The sequence below is a fragment of the Rhinolophus sinicus genome, chromosome 14 (assembly GCF_057876585.1).
Source record: "Rhinolophus sinicus isolate RSI-liver-muscle chromosome 14, RSI-T2T, whole genome shotgun sequence".
Lineage (NCBI taxonomy): Eukaryota > Metazoa > Chordata > Mammalia > Chiroptera > Rhinolophidae > Rhinolophus > Rhinolophus sinicus.
The window spans coordinates 113,615,816-113,636,079 of record NC_142514.1 but is presented as its reverse complement, the minus strand read 5'-3'; the positions used below and the strand labels follow the sequence as shown (position 1 = coordinate 113,636,079).

General features: G+C 41.5%; 1 pseudogene; it reads left to right on the top strand.

Annotated features, from left to right (window-relative positions):
• Window positions 1-8,741: 8,741 nt before the first annotated feature.
• On the top strand, window positions 8,742-9,878 carry LOC148755803 (single-stranded DNA-binding protein 4-like; annotated as a pseudogene).
• Window positions 9,879-20,264: the final 10,386 nt, after the last annotated feature.

Here is a 20,264-nt window from a genome sequence, read left to right as displayed (position 1 = left end):
GGCGGCTGGGCTGGCAAGCGCGGATTGCAGTTAGGACGGCTGGTTGCGGACAGTGTGGATCCAGCCTCCAGTGAGAGTATAGTGCCGCCAGAGAGAATATACTGGTTTGACTCCCCTACCTATGGCTCCGTGGGTGTTCCTTTTTGGCCTCACCATGTCCTGCGTTCTTATGTGCGGAGCGGGAGCAGAGACCCCGCATGACTCCCCGCATGACACTAGGCATGTGTATTTTTCAAAATAGTTTTGTAGGAAATCTGGCTAGCTTGGACATTTTGTTATTTTAACTCTGGATAGTGGTTTACCCAGTCACTTTGGTTTCCACTTTTTTAGTGGTATCTGAGTCACACAGAGAGTCTTTTAACTATTTGAGAAATTATTGAACATTACATGGTGAGCGCTGAAAGAATTCCAGGCAGTACAATAACAAGAAAAGCAATATGGTTTAGTGATGAAAGTAAAGCTGCCTTAATTTTAATCTTTTCTGTGGATGACTGACATGGAACTTTCAGTGAATTGCTAGGCCCCTTTCATTTATTTTATGTAAATAAAGATCCAGCAACCCATTTCCCAAAGTTATTGTGAAAACGAGCTTAACTAAACTACTAAAAAGCCTCCAGCAAGTAAAAGCTTCCTCAGAATTTCCTAGTAAAAATGTAATACAATAATCTTCTTTATATTGATACTCATTGATTCTTATTGTAACTGTATTGAGGTATAATTTACAAATATGGCACACATTTAATGGCTATAATCTATGAGTTTGGACATATGCATACACCTGTGTTACCATCACCATAATTAAGTTAATAAACATATCACCTCCAAATGTTTCCTTGTGTCTTGTGTGTGTGTGTGTGTGTGTGTGTGTGTGTGTGTGTTAACAACACTTAACATGAGAACTGTCATCTTAACAAATTTTTAAGTGAACGATACCACGTTGTTAAGTAGGCCTGTGTTGTACAGCAGATCTCTCGAACTTACTCATTTTGTATAACTATTACCGAACTCAGATTCGGTGCCGCTTGCCCTCCGAAGAGCCCAAAACTAGAGTGGCAAGGGTTGGCGTGGGGGCAGATCCAGGAGTGCAGTTTCCAGGCTCTCGCCCTCACGTGGAAAGGTGCTGGCTTGGGTAGTAAATGGCCATCAACTGTGATTGGATGGCCATCACCTGTGGCTAGTTGGCCGTCAGCTGTAACCAGTGAGCCATTGACCACTAATATAACTGCCATGGCTACCCTAGCAGCAAAATGGGGGGGGGGGGGTAGCAAGAAGATGGTGGCTAAGCTAGCAAGAGCAATCGCAGTTAGCACGGCGGATTGCACCTAGCAAGTGAGGTTGGTTGGCAAAGAGAAGTGGACAGCAGGTTGCGGATAGTGTGGCTCCTGCTTCCTGTGTCCAGCTGCCAGCGAGAATATGGTGGTATGACTCCCCTATCTATGGCTCCATGGGTGTTCCTTTTTGGCCTTACCATATCCTGCGTTCTTATGTGGGGAGCGGGACCAGAGACCCTGCAGGCTACCTCGCACGACACTGCTTCAGTGTTATCTGAAATCTTATTGTCCATAGCCATCTGTGAAAGAAAAACTGCTAGGCAGTTGTGATCTTGGGTCCCAATGTCTGGGCGGCTGAGGATTAAAGATGCTGCTTTTTTCAGGTTAGGATGTTAATTAATGAGATATGGGAACCCTTGAAAAAGAACAGAGTTCTTCAGTTAATCAGTGGGAGGAGAAACAAAGAAGAAACAGCTGAATATCAGGATGGATTAAAATGCAAACTAGCTAAGTTTAATTACATTATTGATCTACCGAGTTTCACTCTTACATACTAACTTTATACCCATTGAACAACTCCCCCCTTACAACTCCCCTAATCCCCTAACATCTACCATTTTATTTTCTGCTTCTATAAGTTTGACTATTTCATTAACTCATATAAGTAAAATCATGCAGTATTTGTCCTTCCATGACTAACTTATTTCACCATATTTTCCCAAAATGTAGGATTGCTATATTGTCCTAAATGGTAGGATTTTTTTTCCAGGTCGATCCATGTTATCCCAAATGGTAGGATTTCCTTTCGTTTAAGGCTGAGTAATATTTCATTATATGTATATGCCATACTTTCTTTATCCATTCATCTGTCAATAGACATTTGGGTTTTTCCCCCCATATTTTGGCTATTAGAATAATGCTGCAATGAACATGGCAGTGCACTGAACATGGCTGCAATGAACATGGCATTTGTGACCTGATTTCAATTCTTTTGGATATATATGCAGAAGTGGGATTGCTACATCATATGATATTTCTATCTTTTTAAATTAAACTTTAAATTTAACAATATGCTGTTTTCTATAGTGACTACATAATTTAATATTTCCACCAATATTTTACAAGGGTCCTGGTTTCTCTATACCCTCACCAACATTTGTTATCTCTTGTATTTTTGGTAATAGCCATCTGTAATGCAGGGTATCATGTGGAGTCTCCTGTGCTGCTCCCCACATAAGAAAGCAGGACATGGTGGGGCCAAAAAGGAACACCCATGGAGCCATAGGTAGGGGAGTCATACCATTATATTCTCGGTGGCCGCTGGGTTGGAGACACAGGAAGCAGGAGCCACAGAATCCGCAATCCACACTCCGATGCTTGCTAGCTCAGCCACCATCTTCTTGCTAGCCCCCATTTTCTGCTAGCATAGCCACAGCAATTATATTAGTGGCCAATGGCTCACTGGTTACAGCTGACGGCCAACTAGCCACAGCTGATGGCCATCCAATCATACTTGATGGCCATTTACTACCTGAACCAGCACCTTTCCACATGAGGCCGAGAGCCTGGAAACTGCACTCCTTGCTCTGTCCCCACACCATCCTAAAAGGAGTAAGATGATATCTCATTGTGGTTATGATTTGCATTTCCCTGATGATTAATGGTGTTGAGCACCTTTTCATATACCTGTTGGCCATTTGTATGTCTTCTTTGGATAAATGTCTATTCCAAAGTTGTATGAGTCCCTTACATATTTTTGAAACTGCCCCTTTGTTAGATGTATGGTTTGCAAATATTTTCTCCCATTCCAGAAATTGTTCTTTCCCTCGGTTGATGGTTGATTTTGCTGTGCAGAAACTTTTTATTTTGATATAGTCCCACTTGTCTATTTTTGTTTTTGTTGGCTATGCTTTTGGTGTCATATCCATTAAATTACTGCCAAAACCAATGCCATGAAAATTTCCACCTATGTTTTTTTCTAGGAGTTGTACAGTTTCAGGACTTCTGTTTAAGTCTTTGATCTATTTTGAGTTGATTTTTGTGTATAATGTATGATAAAGGACTATTTTTATTCTTACGTATGTGGATATGCAATTTTTCCAATACCATGTGTTGTAAAGACTGTTCTTTCTCCATTGTGTATTCTTGGTACCCTCACTGAAGATCAGTTGACCATATATGTGTGTGTCATGCAGGGTGTCAAGCGAGGTCTCTGGTCCTGCTCTCCACATAAGAATGCAGGAAATGGTGAGGCCAAAAAGGAACACCCATGGAGCCATAGAGAGGGGAGTCATACCACTATAGTTTCGCTGGTGACTGGGTTGGATACACAGGAAATAGGAGCCACACGATCCGCAATCTGCCGTCCTCTTCTCTGCCAACCAACCTCACTTGCTAGCTGCAATCCGCCCTTGATAGCTCAGCCACCATCTTCTTGCTAGACCCCATTTGCTGCTAGCATAGCCACGGCAGTTATATTAGTGGCCAATAGCTCACTGGTTACAGTTGATGGCCAACTAGCCACAGCTGATGGCCATTCATTCTCAGTTGATGGCCATTTACTACCCGAGTGAGCACCTTTGCATGTGAGGGTGAGAGTCTGGAAACTGCACTCCTGGCTCTGTCCCCACAGTGTGAGTTTATTTCTGGGCTTTTCATTCCGTTCTATTGGTCTACATATCTGTCTTTATACAAATACATTGATGGTAGAAATTAAATAAGACAAAAAGAAATGGAAAGATATCGCATGTTCATGCATTAGAAGACTTATTATTGTTGAAATGTCCATAATACCCCAAATGATCTAAAGATTTAATGTTATTCCCATCAACATCCCAGTGGTTTTTTTTTTTTTACAAAAATAGAAGAAACAATCCTAAAATTCACAGGGAACCACAAAAGATCCAGAGTAGCCAAAGCAATCTTGAGAAAAAAGAACAAAGGTGAAGGCATCACACTTCCTGATTTCAAAATATATTACAATGCTACAATAATTAAAACAGTATGTGTGGGGACAGTGCTGGGAGTGCAGTTTCCAGGTTCTCGCCCTCACGTGGAAAGGTGCTCACTCAGGTACTAAATGGCCATCAACTGTGATTGGATGGCCATCAGCTGTGGCTAGTTGGCCATCAGCTGTAACCAGTGAGCCATTGGCCACTAATATAACTGCTGTGGCTATGCTAGCAGCCGATGGAGGGCTAGCAAGCGGATGGTGGCTGGCAAGTGTGGATTGCAGTTAGCACAGCAGATTGCAGTTAGCAAGTGAGGTTGGTTGGCAGAGAAGTAGACGGCAGATTGCGGATCGTGTGGCTTCTGTTTCCTATGTCTCCAACCCAGCCGCCACTGAGAATGTAGTGGTGTGACTCCCCTATCTATGGCTCCGTGGGTGTTCCTTTTTGGCCTCACCATATCCTGCGTTCTTGTGCGGGGAGCAAGAGCTGAGACCCTGCATGACAGTATGGTACTGGATACCCATTGATTCCAAAATGTACCAGAACCAATTAGCGTTCAGATATTTTGTGAGTATTACACTTAAGGGATATAAGTTAAAGTAACTTGATAGAGTTTTTGCCCTAGAAAGAATTTTCACCCTGGATGACTCATTGTGCTGCTTTGTTGGGATGCAGTTGGGCATCAGAGCATATAGGTGAGCCCACTATCATATTTCCATCTTGAGAGAGAAATTGATAGAATGAATCCTTCAGAGAAAATATTCTCCAATCCCCTACTAAAACAAACTTTGTTATTTTGTGATCATTAAAGAATATGACTGTAGTTATAACTAGTGGAATTTGCTCAAGTCATATTCTTACCTGGGCCTGAGTGTCCTCATCTCTGCATTCAGGAAGATGGGATTGATCATTTTTAAGCTTCAACATTTTATGAGTTTTGAGGCAGCAGGAAAAGCTGAGCTCCACAAGGAGATGGCAACAAAGAGGTTGTCTGGGAACATGAAGCAAAGAATCCATATACGTATCTCACACTGCCTTTCTACTTATGTGCAGGGCTGGGCACATAGCTAGCTTTGGATAGAAACATCCAATCTCCAGGTTGACAGAAAACAACCAGAGGTGTTTTTTGAAATGTCCACACAAGATTTTCACCCAATGGCTTACCAAAATATTCAGCAGCTGTTTGTCTCCTTTAACGCCCTGGTAGGCAGAAATAAAATGAATAGGAATAAAAGACAGCTGGAGGCACATACAGCAGATTCTTACGTATAGTTTTTGTATTTATTACTTGATCTCTCTGGTTTCCTGGCTCATGCTTCTATAAATGCTCCTCATAACAATACCAATGATCATAACTACGAAAGCTTATGGAATATGAACTAAATGCCAGGCATTCTGATTACTTTATAAGAATTATCTCAGTTAATTCTTAAAATAGTCCTATGAAATAGATATTTCAGGCCTATTTTAGAGATGAGGAAACAAAAACAGAGAGATTGAGCAATTTATACAAGGTCAAGCTTCTGGTAAGTAGGATTTGGACTGAGTCATCCATCCAGAGTCAAGTCAATTAATCACTATGCTAATCTTTCACTCTGAATGACTCTAGGTTATTCGGTTGGCATCACTTAGTTTCTTGGCTCCTGTGCTTAGGTTTGACCCAGTTACCAATTTTTGTTTGTTGCCTGTAGCCTGCTTTTTTCCTTTGTCACACTGCCCTTTTGATCAACACACCTGTGCACTGCTATATGTGGGCATCTGCCAGTCCTGGGCCTCCCTCTTCACTTTTCTCTCTTGTCTCAGGAGGTAGCTGAAGTTCCATTATTAAGGGGTAAAGATATGGTCTATGGATAAAGAAACCCATAGAAAGCCAGCACATCACCTCATGAGATTCAGAGTGCCCATGGGCAAGTCCCAGCTCTTTTCCTATCTTTAGCATTCAGAGCTTTGAGTTATAGAGATAGCAGACGCATGGTCTATCAGTTACCTATGGCTGCTGTAACAAATTATCACAAACTGTGTGGCTTAAAACAATAGAAATTTATTCTTTCACACTTACCAAGTCTGAAATCAAGGTGTCAGGAGAGCTGAATTCCTCTAGAGGCTCAAAGGGAAAATCCATTCTCGGTCTCTCCCAGCTTCTGGTGGCTGTTAGCATTCCTTGACTTGTGGCTGTCAGTCCAGTCTCTGCCTCCCTGGTTATATTGTCTCCTCTTTGTATTTCCCTCTGCCTCAGTCTTACAGGGACGCCTGCCATTGGGTTTAGGGCACACTCATATAATCCAGATAAACTCCTCTTTAAATCTTTAACTTAATCACATATTTTGCTGTCTAAGGTAATTTCACTCTGTCACTATTATATAATGTAATTTTACAGGTTCTCAGGATTAGTAAGTGGACATATGTTTGGGGAGGCCACCATTCAGCCCACACTATACATAGCAAAGTTGTAGTCATTCTTCTATATAGGCCCATGGCAGACCTTGCTAATTGTTTATTGAACTCCAATAAAGCTCAGACTTCTCTCTAGGATAGCATTCTGGGCAGCTATTAATTGGCTTGTGTTTGCTTTGGAGATAAAATCAGTTTTCTTGATGTAGTGTAATAGTTTGCTATTCAGACAGATTTGTTGAAGCCTGGAAGCCACTAAATGGAATTTGTCATACCTACTCTGCAGGTTTTGGTGAGAGCCAGAAATAACGTAAATAAATTTCCTTAATACAATTGTTGCATAAATGTTGCATTCTCTAGGTTCTCTAGAGGTAGATAAATGATAAATATTTCCTTTGACTTAATAGAGCTGAATGTTTTGAAAATAAAGACACCTACATTTCAATATTCAATACTGAAAGTTAACATAGGTTAACGCCTGACTGAGACAAGTTAGTCAGTATGTTGCTAGGTAGACAGGGAGGTCCCTGGTGGAATAAACAAAGACAGCCATATCCTAAAACTCCAGGTTTTGACATCACTCCTCTCCAGGACAAAATGTAACAATGCCTTGAGGTTAATCATAAAATTCCTTTGGGCCTGACAAACAGAGCAAATCTGACAGATAAGAGTGGGTTATTTTGCTAATTCCTTCAGGATGGGCAAGCAGAACAAACTTGGTAGATGAATTTCATTAAAAGGCACCAGCTCCGCTTCCCCAGACAGGCAAGGGAAGGTATAACAGTAAGAGCTTTTGCCTTAGTCACTGGGCACTCCCATTTGGGACTCCCTCCTGCTCGGAAGCTCTGACCCTTTGCTTTCAACAAAACTATCCTCTTTTTAAAACTCTTTGCCTCTCCTGGGTCCATGTTTCCATTCTTCGGTCTCATGAGGTACAATCCCGGCACTCACTCAAAAGTCCCCTATATCATTTGGGGACTCACAGAGAAATATTCCTACTTCATGACTATCATCCAAATACTTGTGGAGCACAAACAAAATATACTTCAGCCGGGGAAAAATGATTTTGGGGGTAATTATGTTATATTGAGATATTTTTGGAAACAGAAATGGTAGTAAGCTCCTTCAGTAAAAATGAGTTATTTCTAAAGGAATTTCACTGGTAACAACAATTTTGCTCTGTAATTGGTTAGCATGCTGATTTTTGCTAAAGCATTACTATTCACATGTTGATTACTTAGAACTAGAACTCTTAAAGTGATCAGAAAAAGTCCTTAATACATGTATAAAAATCTGTGCACCTTAAAATAACAATGATCTTTGAACATACATGTGGGGACAGAGTCCCAGCGAGCAGTTTCCAGGCTCTCTGCCTCACCTAGATAGGTGCTGGCTCGGGTAGTAGATGGCAGTCAGCTGTGGCTAATTGACCCTCAGCTGTTACCAGTTAGCCAATTAGTCACTGATATAATTGCCTGGGCTGCGCTGGTTTGAGAGTCGAGAGTCAGTGAGTCGAGTGGAGTCAGTCGGTGGGTTGGCAGGCAGAGAAGCGGACAGCAGGTTGCAGGTAGTGTGGATCCCGCCTCCACTGAGACTAGGTAGTGTGGATCCCGCCTCCAGTGAGACTATAGTGGTATGACTCCCCTGTCTATGGCTCTGTGGGTGTTCGTGTTTGGCCTAGCCACATCCTGCATTCTCATGTGGGGAGTGGTAGCTGAGACCCCGTCTGCCGCCCTGCACGACATATGGCTCAGAGAGCAGGGTCTCCCACACGACAATACATCATTTTCTTCTAAACTCCTCTCATTCTATTGTATTTCCTCATCCCTAAGTTTTACACTGTATCCTATTATTTCTATTCCTATTTTCATACTCATTACTCCCCTATGTATTGTTAAAAAGGGGGTGCACAGAAAGAGCAGAGCTGCATATCTATTTTATAACCCTTTTCACAGTACCATTTGAACTCTATTGGGGCACTTATGAGATAATTGCTACTGCTGAGTACATCGATGGGCTCCTCAAATGGGAAATATGAAGTGGTTGGGCCTGAGAGCCCCTGGAGCTCCACCCCCTGCTCTTGCACACGCACGCACATGCACCCAGCGCCCGCTGGTGGGGCCTAGAGGAGAGGGCGATTAGGGGCTTGGAGGCCAAAGGAACAGGGCAGCTTTCCGGATGAGTGGAAGGGGGACGTGCTCACCCTGGCCCTCTTCCACCGCTTCATGTCATCGCTGTTCCCAGTAGGCGCTTGGCACACTCTGTGGATGCCAAGTCAGCCTCCCCTGGGCCTCACCAGCTCCCAGTTCCTCCTCCCTGGCACCATGGACCCTTTCCTGTGTGCTCAGGGGCATCCGATGCAGAGGGTGACGCCTCCAGAAAGTATGGCCAGTATGGGGCCCCAGAGCTACTGAGATGGCATGTGGCCTGCCCACCATGAACATCTGCACGGGACCCCTAGGAGAAGGTGGGCTCCCTGGAACAACCATCATGCCCAGCGCTGGAGACTCCATCAACTCCAGTGAGAACATGTACACCATCATGAACCCTATGGTGTGGGCGCCTACAGGGCTACCTTCCTGTTCTGCCGGTGCTGAAAGGGCCCCGTGGCCTCCATGAGTCCGGTGGAGCCTTGCCACATGACCAGATCCCTGGGCTCAGGCAACATGGATGGGTTGCTGTAGAGTTGGCTGGCGCCGTGGCCACACCCAGGCAATGCCCTGGGCACACCCGGGAAAAATGGCGAGATGGCTGCTGGGACCTTCCTGCACCAGTTCGCGAGCGAAAGTGTAATTGACTGTCGACTGACTCCTGTGGCAGCGGCGGTGTCGGGCTAGTGGGAGTGGCTGGCAGGCCCTCATGCGGCTGCCTGGGGGCCAGAATAAGACCACCGTGGAGGGCCACTACTCACCCGGAATGGCCATACACGTGTGATGGGGCAGAAGCCGCTTGCCCACTGCTGGCCCCAGCTTCTGCCCAGTACCCTTGCTCAAGGCCAAGTTCCATCGGTTGGGTTGGTCTGCAGGCTGGGGGTCTGAGGTCACACCTCGGGCAGCTGGACTTCCGGTTAACGCTTGGGTGGCTGGGAGGCTCCACACGAAGGACTCTCATTTTACTGGAAAAAAAAAAAAAAAAAAAAAGGAAGGCCCTCAGAGACATTCTTTCTTTTATGGGTCCTTCCCACCATTTCTGTTTTGTCCTGGGGCAGAAGGCTCTTTGGGGACCTCCTTTCCCCTGGACAGCAGGGAGTGGGCCCCATCAATAAATGTAACTTGGTTTTGGTTTTTGGTAAAAAAAAAGAAAGGAAAGTGGTTGTGCCTGGAGGGAACTACAGACAGAGCTGTGTTTAGAAAGGCCAGTGTTTGCAGGCCACAGACCTGGATTCAAAACTTGACTCCGCCACTCTTGTTACTCTCCAAAGTTAAGCAACCCATGACAGAGTTATTTTGGAAGGAACCACCTGGTACTGTGTTTGGCTCATAGCAGATATCTATTATCTACATTCCTTTTCTCTTCATCTTTTTGAATAGAAAATAAAACCAAAACAACATACATATTCTTAAATAAAACCAAACCAAACCAAACCAAAACTAAATGAAATGTCCTTACATGGATATTCAGATCTTGCTACTGGCTTCTCAATGCTATTAAGAAAATTTTTGAATTAATGTTGCATTTGCTTTCATAACAGAAAAAAAAATCTGTACAAAGACTCATAATTTGACAGGTGTCAAGATTGTTCGTATTATTCTTCAGGAGGACATCACACTTTTTGTAATGTCTGCTCTGTTTGTAACTTCCTGTATCAGTTTACTTTCTAGTTTGAATCGTTTTATATTCAGGGGATATATTAGCTATAGTGAGCCATTTTAGCTATATGATGCAATCACTAATTCACCATATATTATTGAAAATATTTATTGCGTGAACAGAATGTTGAAACAAATAGAACTTAGGTGAGTAATTCTAAAAAGCAGATTGAGTAATACACTTTCATTTTATACTCACACTTATTTGTTCTTTCATTCATTCAGGCCTATTTGTTTAATTTATTCATTTAATAAATGTTTATTGTACACCTATCATGTGCTAATCGCAGGCTACAATGGCAAAGAAGACTAGAAAATTATACATACATACATGCACATTCAAATGTACACAGGGTGCCAAAAATATGTACACACATTTTAAGAAAGGAAAAAACTATTAAAATTGTAACACTCAATATATACCAATAACAAAAGATGAATACAAGTCACGTTTGACTTCTGCAATTACAAGAGGTGCTCAAAGTGGTTACCATCAGTGTTCAGACACTTTTGATTACAGCGAACTACTGCTTGAGCAATGTTGACCAAAGTGTCCACTTGTATACATTTTTTTGGCACCCCCAGAATATATATTGTATATGTTCAAACATATGTATATTCAAATATATATATATTCAAATATGTATATTCAAATATATATATTCAAATATATATTCAAATATATATTCAAATATATAGATTCAAATATATATATATATACATATATATATACACATATATATACACATATATATATATATTCATATGTCCTACGTATTTGGAGGATTTGTGGTAGTGTGCCGAAGCTGAAATTAAAAAGCAAAACACTTGATACTAATACTGAATGTCAACTGTAGTTGACAAAAATACTAGAAAACAAAAGCAAATAGTGACACAGTCCAATGTAATAGTAAAGAGTTTGCCTCTGGAGTGAAACAGGCCTAGGTTTGACTTCTGGTTGTAAATCCTGACAAAGGTGGAAAATCTGTTTGTATCCTCTAACTACATGGAAGATTCATATGTTTGTATGTGCCTGTGTTTAAATTTGGGGAGTAGAAAATGAAGATTTGATCAACAGCTGATTCTTAGACCTAGGATCCAGTGGTAGCCTCATTTCCAACTAGATCTTGTGTTATCGAATTCGGGTGCCGGTTGCCACCCGAAGATTCCAAAAAACTAGAGTGACAAGAATTGGTGAGAAGAAAAACATCTTTTATTCTAGATGCCGGCAGCTAGGAAAGATGGCAGACTCATGTCTAGAAAACCACTTTCATCTAGCCAAAATGGTGAAGAGGTTTTATAGGCAGGTAAATGGGAAAGAACAAAGGAAAGGAGGCCTCAGGGCTAATACTTGAGAAGTCGTCTCCTGGTGTCTTCTGAGGCCTCAGGTCTGCCTGAGTGTTATCTTATATCTTATTTTCTATAGCCATCTGCGAAAGGAAAACTGCTAGGGAGTTATGATCATGGGTCCCTGATGTCCAGGTGCCTGAGGATTAAAGAACCTAATCTTTTCAGGTTAGGATATTTGTTAAATAACAAAGTATGGGCAGCCTTGACAAAGGGAACAGAGTTCTTTAGTTAATCAGTGGGAGGAGAAACAAAGAGGAAAGACATGAATATCAGGATGGATCAAACTAGCTAAGTTTAATTACATTATTGATCTACCAAATTTCACCCTTACACTTGGACCTCCTCATTGTCTTCACTGGGAAAAGCCTCTTTACAGGGTTAATTTTCCTTAATTGAAGCTAGAGCCATTGTAAAGGTGGTCCTTGTTTTGTTTTTGTTCTCACTGGTTCTTCTATGCTAAAGCCCCAGCAAGACATACAAACAAGACGGCTCTAGTTTCTACAATGTGCAACTGGCAAATATTATGTTACATTATGAAAATCTGAATGTTGAATTGTATTATAGACCAGATAAAGGGCTGAACGATTTATGTAGATATGTTGGCTGGCTGTATTTTGGAGGGATTTCTTGAGATCTTGTGTGTAAATTCTGAAAGAATAATAAAGGATTGAGACCTGAGAATTCTTCATCATGTATCGTCATGTACTGACAACTTTGGTTTAAAGGGTTTAAAAGTAGATCTTTTCCAGAGAGTAACCAATCTCTGAACTTGAGAACTGTCAGGACTAGTTAGAGAGAAAATGTTATTTGTAAGAAAATTGAGATTTAAAAAAAGTTTAGTACTATCCATTAAGGCAATAATGAAAGCAACTCAATTCAATAAACATTTAAGTAACTGCTATATGTCAGACATCTTAAAAGCATTGGAAAACAAAGATGAATGATACCCAAAATCATTATGTCAAAAAACAATAACATAGGGAAAATAGCCTCATCTTTCGTATATTAACTATTCCTCAGGATATCCAAATAGTTGATGAAAAAAGGTTTTTCTTTATGGGAGTATTTGGGCTAATGAATGAAGAGTAAATGATAGAATTAGAAGATCATATTTTACAATGCTGCTATGGACAGAATTGTGCCCCACTCCCTCGATTCATATGTTGAAGCCTTAGTCCTTCATGTGACTATATTTGTCAATCGGGCATATAAGGAGGTAATTAAGGCTAAATGAGGTCATAGGTCTGGTGCAGTTATTAAAAGAGAAAGAGACACCAGAGCTCGCACTCTCTCTCCCCAGTATAAGTATACAATGAGAAGGCGGCCATCTGTAAGCCACTAAGAGAGTTCTTGCCAAGAACTGAATTGGCTCAAACTTTGATTTTGGACTTCTCAGCCTCTAGAACTGTGAGAAAAATTTCTGTTGTTGAAGCCACCCACTCTGTGATATTTTGTTATGTCAGCCCTAGTAGACAAACACGATTGTCTAATGAAATAATGGTTCTAAGCAATGATTGTCTATGACTGCTGAAATCACAGAAAGAGAACCTGAAAATACATATGTCATAATAGAGATAGCTATTACTACCTTTGAAGTAGTATTGTCAAAAATTCAAACCTGAATCTATTAGGCTTTTAGGCCTAACTATCACTTTATGGTAAATACAAGGGATCAAGGAATGTTTTATATGACAACATGGTGGTATAGTCAGCAATAGCCTGGTTGTAGGAAACTTTACAAGACAGATAAGTCAGTTTTTTCAACACATAAACTGTCAAGGAGAAAGAAAAAATGTGAGGGAAGAGGAACTCTATGATTAAAAGAAACATATCTACCAATTACAATTTATGGGCTTTATTATAATCCTGACTCAGATAAATATACAGTAAAAAATATTTCTGAAATAGTCAAAGAAATGTGAATACTTTCTGGACATTTAGTGATCTTAATGCATTATACAATTGCTGGCAGGGATAATAGAATTGTGATTATATTTTACAAAGATAATTATCTTTTAAAGGTATGTGTTGAAACATAGGGATGAAATGATACTGATGTCCAGAAGTTGTTTCAAAATAATCTAGAGGAGGGGAAAGTGGATAGGAAAATAGATGAAGCAAGATTGGCCTTGAGTTGATAATGGTTTAATGTGGGTGATGGGTGAGTAGGGGTTTATTATACTATTCTCTCTACTTATGCAAATGTTTGAAACTTTCCATAATACTTTAATAGAAAATAAGTAAAACCCTAATCTTGCTCTGAAGGATCTCAAATTCTAATAAGATAGGCATGCATGCAGATAATTATGATACAGTGTGATATTAGCTTTAGTTAGAGTGTTAACATAGTGGTCAGCAACTACAGGGACGAGGACAGCCCACAGTAATAAGAATTTAATTCTTAGAGAATGTGATAGTTTCTCAGTCATGGTTCCCCAGAGAAACAGAAATACACACACACACACACACACACACACACACACACACACCTCAGGGTTGCCAAAAAATGTGCACTTAGATGTTTTCTATGTATTACTTTTCGAAGTTGAATTTAGTTATAGTAGCAATGTGTAGTATGATGTTCGCTCGAAAGATGGCGTTAATCAAATGAATGCTGGCATCATTCATTGTATTACAATTTTCATACAGTTTTTTCCTTTCTTAAACTGTGTATGCATTTTTTGGTACCGTGTGTGTGTGTGTGTGTGTGTGTGTGTGTGTGTGTGTGTGTGTGTATTATATATGTATCTCCTGTGCATAATAAAATCAGGCTGAGAGACACCATTAAGAGTGGACCTACATACCAATAGTAAAAGGCTTATAGCAAATATCAGTGAAACAAAAGATTGTATTAATCTGTCAGTGAAGCAAAAGGTACAGGTTGTTCATCTCAGTGCAGCCATATATATCTCAAGTGTAGCCCAACTTCTGAAATGTAGTGAATTCACACAGGCCCGTTACTTTAACCCATCCAGGTGCATAATAAGCACTACAAGTTAGGGTCTACATCTGAAGCCATAGGTGTGGGTTTGTCAGAGAGCCAGCAGTGCTGCAAGAATATGAAACTGGCAGTGTACACTATTTGCTCATGCAATTTAAATTTACCTTCAGGACCTGCTCAAGTTCTGTTTTACGTGTAGCAATTCCCTTTGATAATGGCATACGTTGAGGGTGATTTGCTCACTCAGGTCCATTCCCTCCTCCTTTAAGAGTGACTTCTTGACCTGCAGAAACTGTCAAGGTAACAATCTACATATCCTAGACACTTTTACAACTAGGTTTTAGAGGCAACCACACGGGGTTGAAAAGAAGTAAGGCAAAGGCCATCTTCTATCCCTGTTGGCTGTTTTCTACTGGGAATCAACTTGACAGACCCATAAATTGTTCCAGTGTTTAATCTTCGATGTCTGGGTGCTGAGAGGCATTTGTGGTGGCGGGTGCTACATCGGGGACTTTTTTATTGTGGCTCTCTGATTCCTGGATTACAGTTCCTACTGAGCGTTCTTGAATTCAGTTGTGTGTTCAATCTCAGATGGCAATCTCAGAAGTTGTTACCTAAGCGATCAATTATATAGTGTTCTAATAAGTGTCTATCATCTATCTATCTATGCGTGTACACACACACACGCTACAACACACACACACACACACACTATTTGGGCTTCACTTCTGGCTAAGAGAACTCTAGTGAAGACTAGAAATAAAGGAAGGGGTCTGAAAGAATAAAGGGCTGTTTAGAGAGATGAGCTTTTCTAGCTCTATTATCAAAATAGGCCTAGTTCTCAGAAATGAGGAAAAAAGAGATTGAAAAACATAAAACTTAGTCCTGTGTAGAAATTATTTGTTCCTTTAATGACATATGGCTTAGAATTTTGTAGGTGTTCTCTCTGTACACACACACACACACACACACACACACACACACACACTTCCCTGATAGGCAAAACTTGAGAGTTTCAGGTATAGTAAAACTCTTTTCCTTCTGCTGTTGAAACAGAGTTAAAAGTGTAATCAATGCGATGCATTGTTTCCCATTGATTGAAGACCTGGGAAACATCTCTGGTCAAATAAGTATAGGGAGTCTGAGAAGTAGAATGAAATGAGGATAAAATAAGATAATAGAGATAAAAGCATTGACAATTTAAGTTTGTTACGTAATCTGTTGTGATTGTTGTACAGATCTAGTCAGTTCCTTTCCTGTCCTATGTTGATCTATCTTCTTTGTGAGAAGAATATAAATTTGGGATCAGAAAGGCTAACAGGAGCTTGGTGTGTTAGGAGAGCCGCAGGAAGTGCTTGTGCAGCCATCTGAATACTGTTGTTATTGTTTAATGTGGTCGGGGACTCCCGAGTGCTAAGCCCCATTGGCTATTAGAGCTAAATGGTTTGAGGTCTCATCCCTCTGGTGGCAGCCATAAAAGTTTGGGTGCCAGGTAGTATGTGGACAAGCTACTTCCAGGGAGACACTGGCGACTTGGTTTATTTTGGCGCAATATGGAGGGAGAAGCTGGGGATGTGCTCGCCAGCTCTTGCAGGTTCCCAGAGGATCCTAGTCAGCTCTAAAATGCAGACTGAATAGAAGCTGGACCCTTAGGCAGTAGCTGAGAGTCTACAATCAAACCCCTTCCAGGAAAAAACTGGAAGATGGGTGTTTTTGCTGGCTCCTTCTGTGCTAAGCCCAGAAGGGGATAGGCATGGGAGAGGGGCTCTATTTAATGACTGCTTTTTTGTTTTCTGTGGTTCTCAGAGCTAGGTGATTTAGGGGCCTGTCCCTCAGGTGTGAGCCTGAAAAGTTGGAGTACTACATGCGTGGTCCAAACCCTTCGCTCCTTGCGAAGAAGCTGGGAGTTTGTTCCCTCCCCATTGTAAGGCTCTGCCAGGCGTGGGGTTTATGGTGAGAGTGTCTTGGCCTTTCCTACCCATTTCATTATGGGTATTTTCTCATTTACCTACTGTGTAAGAGTCTGTCAGCTAGACCTGGATTTTTCTTAGAAGGAATTGCTCCATGTGTAGGTGCAGATTTTGTGTGCCCTGAGAAGGAGGGAAAGGCAGAAGCCTCCCATCTTGGGGATGTTACTCCCTTGGTGAGTGTTATTTATCTCCATACACCAAGATGTGTTAAGTGCACAGACCCCCGTTTCATTTGGTTCTTGGGCGAGATCCTTAAGGACAGACTGGGCCTTGGATGGAGAGATAACATGCACGTCCTTCAAGCAAACCAGTCCCCCCTCAGGGCCTTTCCCTTTTGTCCATTTGTGTGACTTTGTGGGTAATTACTGGCAAAGGGGACAGACAGTAAATGATTCCACTCTTTATTTACCATGGTGATAATGTGTGCCTTTTTTCTCTAGAGGGCACCAGTCCTCTTCCCCAGGGTTCTCCCTTCCATCTTGTGCTTACCCAGGAGTTTGGACTCATACCCTGCTTCTGAGTGGTGTCCTGGTGAGAAGCTGCCTGACCTGGGTCTAACACTAGTCTCCTGCTGGTTTTGAGCCCTCCAGCAGTAGCAGGATAGCAACCTCCTCTGGAGTCTTGAGAGGGTCAGGAATATAAACTTCCTGGCCTTTAGTCATTTTAAGTAATGCTTTAGCTGGCTCTGACCAAGGGTTGAGGTCTCAGTATTCCTCTGTGGGGGAGCCAGAATGACACCAATCTCAACAGTAGATCCAATTGAGAAGCAGCAGCTGCATGCCAGCTGTTTACAAAGGTACTTCCCCCAACTGCATTTAAGGAACTGGCTTCAGCCTTCTGTCTCTGCTTTGTAGGTGCATTTACCTGCCATAGCAATCTCCAAGGCCAAGGCCTTACTCTGTCTTCATAGTACCCAGATTACTGGCCCAGCTGAGATCAGCTCCTCCCATCACAGCTCACCCTCGGTTTATTAACATGCACTCCTGCTTTGTTCCTATTCAGGCCCACACGCCTGCCTAGTGGGGCACCTGGGCAGGCGGGCTGACCTCCTTTCTCAGTTATCTCATTGCCGCGACCCCAAAAGTCAGTTCTGTTGAAGTGAGTTCACTCAAATACTGGCCCTACCACCTGGCCGGACTAATGAGGTAAAGGGGAGACCATGGGAAATATAGAGTGGAATGCAGCAGAGTAATGCCACGCCGAACGCATGCAGAGGCATTTCAAATTTGATTCCCAACCACAGAGGCTGTTCAGGATCATGTTCTCACTGAGTGTCCCCATATCTTATTTTGTGATCACCAAAAATTCCATCCTGTTTGCCAATTATAGGGAATGAGTTTAAGGGATTTGGGGCCTGACCAAGGAAAAAAATTATGACCATGAGGTGACAGTAGCACATACCAGCTCTACTGGGTCTGCTTTGACAGGTTTGCCTTTGGGGGAAAGTACCTCATAGCAAAAGCCTATATCAAGAGGCTATGGAGAGTAGGGTGGCTATCCAGAAGGGGAGATGGGCGAGGAAACCGCCAGGGCAGAGGGCAGTCAGAGAGGCGGCTTGTGTGTCCAGGTCATGTCCTTCAGCAGTACAGCAAGGAGTCTCTGGGTCAGAGGACTTGGAAGGGGAGCAGCAGTCTGGGGTCTTCATGGCCTGGATTTAGCTTTCTATTGTCAGTAGATGTTGGGTGAGATTTTGCAGGTATGTAAAACAGGCAGGATCTAAATGGCTAAAAATATGCTTGTTTGGGATATTACTAAAATAATTGGATGTGCAAACATTTTAGTTTGTTGCCAGTGGGCTTTTGAGCTAACAGCTTTCAGGCTGCAGTGAAGAAATAAATGACCCAGGGGCCATATTTGGCTCATTTATATAACGGTACCTACTTTACAGAATGTTTGTGAGGATTAAATATGAATACATGTGAAGTGCTTAGATGAGTACCTGATACATAGTAAGGGCACAAAAAATATTATAATCTTATTATGTTATGATACTTGGCCTAAATGGAGCTAATGAAAGAGTAATAAGAAGAAAGCAAACACCAAACTTGAATAAAAACTTGGTAGATCTTATTAATTATTGAAGGACACCTAAGGGAAAGACAATAAAAGAAGTATGATGTTCATTAGTAGAATTTCCGTTGTTGTTGTTGTTTTTTTTTTTTTTTTTTCCAGCTAGAGGCAATGTATTCTGGATGTTGATTTGTGAATTTGCCACCTAGAGGCAAATTGACAGAGATATGAATTTTCTCTGAAAAATTTGCTTAGCTATTTTCTATGGGTTTCAGACCTATGAAAGATGGCTTTCTCATTCTCCAATTCTTTGTTAGTAAAAGATCCTCATAAGGTGTCCACACAGCAATGATAGTTTCTCCATGAAGTCATCCATTAGGCAGAACATTTGGTATTTTTATGAAATAACCATAGTTCATTATACCAAATAAATAGTGGTTTGCTAAATGCCTTGCCCAGAAAACTGTTAACACATTCTGGCTACTCTACAAGCAGACCACCAGCTAACAATGCCCTGCATCAAATTTTGAAGATACAAAAAAAGGTTCATGGCACATCAAAAATAAATCCTAAGTATTAACATTGTCCTGTTGCTTGAGAAGTTTGCTATCTGGAGTTTAAAATAATACATTCAGAAAGAGGTGCTATGAAAATTCAAAGAAAGTTATTTTAAATCCTTTGAGTTTCCCACACCTGTGTTTTGTTTACTGGATCACCCAAAACTTATCGGAGTTGTCAGGGACTCATATGCGACACCAGCTCAGTGCCTAACACACGAATGCTTCTTGTTCTCTTTCAGGAAATTACTATTTCTCAGTAACTCATTTCATGCTCACAAATGAATCCAACCCACACTTTCTAACTTCTTGGAGTCAGACTTTCTGTCTTTCTATGATTACCAGGGAAGAACAGATTCCCAGTAAAACCTTGGGCTTATCACATTCCCTGAAATTTATCTAAGACCTAATGCACAACTGCAGAAGGCTTCTCCCTTGGAAAATGGAGTCAGGGGCAAGATCTCAGATTTGAAGACAAATGGGACATGATTTAAATCTGATTTTTTGTCATTTAACATTTCTAAACCCCAGTTTCCTCATCTGTAAAATTGAAAAGCTAGTGATGTAAGACTATCTTGAACATGATATATGTTAGTTCCCCTGTTTCCATGAGGATTGTTTGTCACAAAGAATGCACTCTTGCTCCTTTTTGATCGAATTGGGAATTTTGAAAGGACATTAGGTAGTCATGGAATATATTGAAGGGTTATAAAAACAGGTTTAAAGCTAAGCTAAGCTGAGCTTTCGGAATCAGCACTCAGAACCACATTTCAGAGCAGGTATGATAAAACTTCCCTGCCATTGCTACTCCTACCTGTTCCAGGTGTGACCTTGCTGCAATTGTGAGACAGGCTAGGATATTGATTGCACTGTTTCCCCACAGCTGTTCCCCTATGCTGTCACCTGTGTCAGCAAAATGATGTCCCACTCAAGGTCTCTCTCTTTAGGTTACTCACTTCCAAATTGAAATCCGGCATAGATATTATGACAGGTGAAACATAGGTCTCATGCCTT